The following is a 6,000-nucleotide window of genomic DNA, read 5'->3' as shown; positions in this document are numbered from 1 at the left end:
CTCTAAACAGGAGACATGGATTTGATGGATGGACCACTTAGTGGATAAGGAACTGGCTAGATGGCCGCATTCGAAGAGTTGCTGTCAGTGGCTCAATGTCCAAGTGGAAACCAGTGATGAGTGATGAGTGACGGTTCCTTAGGGGTTAGCACTGGGACCAGTGCTGTTTAACATCTTTGTCAGTGACATGGATGGTGGAATTTAGTGCACCTTCAGCAAGTTTGCTGACAACACCAAGCTGTGTGGTGCAGTCAACATGCTGGAGGTAAGGGATGCCATACAGAGGGACCTGACAGGCCTGAGAGGTGGGCTTGTGCAGACCTTATGAAATTCAACATGGCCAAGTGCAAGGTTCTGCACCTGGGTTGGGGCAATCCCATGCACAAATACAGGCTGGTGGAGAATGGATTGAGAACGGTCCTGAGGAGGAGAACTTGGGGCTGTTGGTGGATGAGAAGCTCAACATGAGCCGGCAATGTGTGCTCACAGCTCAGAAAGCCAACCATATCCTGGGCTGCATCAAAAGAAGCGTGGCCAGCAAGTCAAGGTAGGTGATTCTGCCCCTCTACTCCACTCTTGTGAGACCCCCACCTGGAGTTCTGTGTCCATCTCCAGGGCTCCCAGCATAAGAAGGACATGGACCTGTTTGAACGGGTCCAGAGTTGGACCATGAAGCTGATCAGAGGCCTGGAGCACCTCTCCTATGAAGACAGCCTGAGAAAATTGGGGCTGTTCAGCCCGGAAAAGAGAAGGCTCTGGGGTGACCGTATAGTGGCCTTCCAGTACCTAAAGGGCACCTACGGGAGAGCTGGGGAGGGACTCCTTATCAGGGAGTATAGTAATGGGACGAGGGGTAAAGGTTTTAACTGAAAGAGGGGAGATTTAGATTAGATATTAGGAAGGAATTCTTTACTCTGATGGTGTTGAGACACTGGAACAGGTTGCCCAGGGAAGCTGTGGATGCCCTGTCCCTGGAGGTGTTCAAGGCCAGGCTGGAAGGGGCTTTGAGCAACCTGGACTAGTGGGAGGTGTCTCTGCCCATGACTGGGGTTTGGAAGTAGATGACCTTTAAGGTCCCTTCCAACCCAAAGCATTCTATGAACGAAAGCAAGGAAAGCAGCCTGGGCTGATCTTCGCCTGGTGCATTTTTTTAGCCCCAAGGCACTCTTAGGAGCGTATTTTGGTTATGTGTGCAGTTTGAGGCCGGATTTCAAGTAGGCCAATAAAGATAGGTCACAGATGCATTATGAATGGGACCTCTGGGTTTTCTAGCCTCGCTGTGGGATTTGCTTTTGGAAATGTTTGTGCTGAGGTGAAATACCCGTTGGTCAGGCTCTTTTTGAGCATGCTTCCCAGCTGTGGCGCAGATTGTGGAGATGACCGCGAGGGGTTCCCAGGTTCATTTGGTTTTGACAAAGTAGGCTTAGAAGTTAGTGGACATATGGTACAGACAGAGGCCTTCCTGGGTCTTTCCTTTTTTATTGTTGTTGTTGTTGACTAGAAGATCCTTAGCTTTGTAGCCATTTCTCCTCTCCCCTCCTCCTCCTTCTATATTTATTATTCTATTTAACGATGGCTCCTCAATTAGTGTACCAGACTCCTTTGTGAGCAGGGTTCATCATGATCAATTGTTATCAAGGCTAGCGTTTAGTACATCCAATCAGCGATGTTCTATATAATGGCCGTGGTATTGACTGATTTCTAATTTTACAGTATGTTGAGCTCTGTTGAACTCTTTTAATATGATAATTGCTTTACTGATCAGTAGTCATGATTTGTGTGCAATTGTGGATTATTGACATCAGTTGATATCCCTTGGTATTTGTATTTGACTATACAAAAGATGCATGTGGGGAATGACATTTAATATCTACATGGTAGATATATTTAATATCTACCTATATTTATTATTATATCTATATTTATTATACCTATATTTATTATTATATCTACCTATTTATTATTATATCTATCTATATTTAATATCTATCTATTTAATACATCGTAGATATTAAATAGAGTAATATCAGGGAAAATAATATATCCTTGCATATCAGACTTTTAAGTTATTAGATAATTTAGAATGGTATATTTCTTCTTTTTTTTATGCCACAGCTATGACATACTACATTTTAAGTTTATACAGACATCTATTCAACAGCTTATTTTGTAGCTGTCAAAAGCACTCATTTTCTTATACATTAAATACTGTGTTTATGGTGTTATATAATATATTTTTTTACAAAATGCTCATGATATATGGCTATGGGCAGTCTCCTTTACTCATGTAATTTATAACTTTACATAAGATTTAACTATGTACACACGTTCAATAAAATCAACTGCATGTTATGTCTCAAATAACTGCTCCATTTATCTTGTGGGGTTTTTTTAATATAATTTTATAAAATACACCTAGAAGGGATTATAAGGAGAGATATCTAGGTAAAAAATACATTTATGTACATTTATTTGTGCTGAGGCTGATTTCTATCCAGATGCTGTCTTACACATTTGGGCTTTTAAGTTATTCTTTGCATGCTGCACCCTCGCCCTTTGCATTGTAGATGTGACACTGGAAGCTGGTGGGCGCATCAAGTACGTATATTACACTGCACAGTGTGCTTCATGTGTCAAACTGAGACAGGTCGCTGTTGCTGTGAGACCAGGAGGTGGCAGCGCTGTGTCTAACACTGCCATGAGGACTAGAACCTTATTAATGCTCTTTTGGGAAGTACAAGCCTTAATATCACTTAATTAAAAAAAAGAAGATGAAAAGGTAATTTAATTTACTGGACATCAGCATGTTTCATCCTTCCTTAGTATTTTGGCGTGAACAGAAAAGTACAGTATAATTTTAAGTGGTAATTTTCTTATCTCGGATGCTTAAGTCATTAAAGAGATCATGAAGTTCTGGACTAATACATATATATGTTTTTTCTTCACTGTTTCTCTTCTCCAAGTGCAGTAGAAAGCCAGACTGCCCAGCCTTAGGTCATCGTGGACAGTAAAAGGAGATGCCATCCTTGTGGTGTGCTCCTTGTCTTGATGTGGCAGATTTTCTCATGGCTGCTGGGTTGTGTGTCTGTAGCAGTTTTGCTCTGAAGATGGTATCTGTGTCTCCTCCGGTGCTTGATGCATAGAGCTGCTCAGACACTCACAAAACCCCTTCCACATTAACACAGTGGTGAAGGTTTCTGAGTGGTTTGGTCAGTTGAGCGCAGATGCTTTTAAGGTTACAAAGGGAAGACCGTTGCTGAATTGATCGTCTTCTGATGCTCCTCTACTGCTACAGAACCAAGCTTTAAGTATGCACTTAAATATTTTCTTGTGTAAAGGCCAGCATATTTAGCAACTTGCACTGAGATGTCTCACTGAAAAATGTGCAAGTGTACTGCTTGCTAGAAAGGCCTCAAGGTCCTGTTTCCAAGACTATCAAGGAGTCTCAGCTGTTATGCTCCAACTAATAAAATCCTGCTGTCGATGGGAGGCCAAACGACCACAAAGCCTGTGCTTAGGGTACCCAAATGAAAAGTACTGAATGCTGAACACCTGGGAACATTTGCGGCTGGGATTTATTCATACAACCATTGCATTAGAGAAGTTCCCTCTCTTCCTTCTTCCCCCTCCAGCATTAAGGGGCTCAGGTTCTCATTGAGTGACCTCAGCATAAGCACCTCTGAGACACTCAAGGTTGTGCTGGACTTGTGTGCAGTTCCTGTAGCCTGCAGTTTTCTCCACTGCAGTGTGTTTCCTGTTACTTGTTCTAACTAGAATCCCCTCTGTTTCTGCTTGCTTCTGTTAATGTCCTTCTTGTGTGCTCACATTTTCCCATTTGTTGTAAGGAGAAAGTAAGCTTGGGGATTTTAACAAGTTTTTAATTGTAACTGGATTGCTGAACTCCTAGAAACCTAAATTTCCACATTCTTGAAGTTAAATTTTTTGAGGTGGAGCAAACCTGGGCACTGTGGTTATGAACCACATAGTGCTTATGAGCCCTCATCCTTGCTGGAGACAAAACACAAGGCTGTGGCTCCATCAATGCACACTGCAAGATTAAAAGGGTACACAGAAGCCAGGCTACGTGTATTTATTTTCAGTGTAATAAGAATTGGAGGTCCATGAGAGCAGAAGGTAAAATTCCACTTAGGTTCCCGCATACAAAGTGAAGCTGAAAACATCTGACTCCTTGTATAAAGGGTAACAATTTTTACAATGAGTTATAGCAAATACAGTGGTGGAGAGAAAGCACGACCTGCCTGCAGCCAGAAGACAGACGAGAGAGTGCAGAATTCCCCCGAGTGGTTTGCTGGCTACCTGCCATTCCTCAACAGCAGAAGATAAAAAGGAGTACTAGGATAACTACCCTGACCCTATTTATTTCCAATAAAATACAGATATTTACATGAGATGAAACTGTTTGGTATTCTGAAGCTGCCCGGATCCAGTGACAGGAGACAAATGAAAAGCTAATTTTTATTAGATCTGACATACCAGAAGCCCATCATGTGTGCAATAACTTAGCAAAGGGAGAGCGTGACTGCCACACGAGGTGACACCATCCAGGCTCTCTTCCCGAGTCGGTTCAACAAGATTTCCCTCATCCTGGAAACCAAGTTTGCAGCAATGCTCCACACTGCCAAAACTTGATAGGCTCTGATAATTAAGCGGAATAAAATAAGTAAAACCAAAGGAACACAAAAATAAATCATTCAGGAAAGCAGTGTGGGAAGACTGACGAGAATTTTACACATGCTTTTTCTCAGTCTTTGATTCAATCCGACCTGCTGTTAAAATTGTGCATCACATTACATAGCCGTGCATATTAAGGCAATAAATGGAAATGTATTCTTACTACAGACATAAAAATACATTATTACTAGTGTTTATAGAACAAAAATTAAGAATCTTGATAACTTTTCACAAAGTTAAAAACCAAACCAAAATGTTTTGTATCCATTTGGAGCACTTAATTTAGATAAACTTGAAGCATATAATTTCAACTGAAGCTTTTTTTGTATGTACTGCACTTTCTGAAATAAATTGAAAAATAAGGATATATGAAAATGTTTTCTTTCAAGTTTATGAACTCTGATAAATTCTCATGGGATGTTTCTTTCTCATGGCTTGCACTTTTTACTGGAAAATACTCCACTAGAAAGCATGACTACACGTAGCCTTTGTACATAAAATAAGCCTTCAACAAATGAAAGCATGGAAAACTGTTGAAACTAGCAGTCTTTCCATGTCTTCAGTGGAATATGTTGTCTTACCCATGCTGAAAGTATGGTCCTAGTGCCTGAAAGAGAAAAGTACTCCTCTCTTAGAAAAATGGCCTCACTGGTAAAAGTGAGGCAGAGAAACTGTGTGTTCTCACAGCCTACAGAGCAAACAAATAAAATATAAACATGGAATTAATTTGAAACTACTTTATCAGTAGACAAGTGATCAGTGATTTATAACAGCTATATCTTTTTAAATAACAAAGGCCACTTGGCAAAGAGAACAAGCTGTTTGTTTGGTGTTTTTTTTTTTTTACTACGTCAACAGTTTTTGCAGTTAACAGCCAGCTATTCTTTGATGGGAGTGCAAGATACATGCAAAGGATGAACTTCAGCACAGCTGAAGCCAGCAGCTCTACCACTAGGAGGAGGCTGTCAGGTTAGCAGGCGTGTTTCCTCCCTGCTATCCCAGGCAGAGGAGGTGGTTCTTCAAGCAGCTCAAGAACACAATTGATTTTTTTCCAATTTAATATTAATGGATTTGTGAATTATTCATGCAAGCGTTGAGGGGCAACCTGGATGCAATAAAATAAGAGTTTCTGTTTACATGTGAGTCTTGCCTCTGTCCTGCTTCTATTCAGCTTGTACAGAATGGCTGGCTGTGCCTAAAATTGCCTCCCATCAAAACAACTTTTCCCCAGTGTTTTTTCCCCACCAGTATGTAATGACAGCAGGGATCAAACCAGTCACCTTACCCTGCTCTAAAACACAAATGTTG

This window comes from Vanellus vanellus (genome assembly GCF_965231255.1).
Source record: "Vanellus vanellus genome assembly, chromosome: 4".
In the NCBI taxonomy this organism is placed as follows: Eukaryota; Metazoa; Chordata; class Aves; order Charadriiformes; family Charadriidae; genus Vanellus; species Vanellus vanellus.
This window is presented reverse-complemented; position numbering follows the sequence as displayed.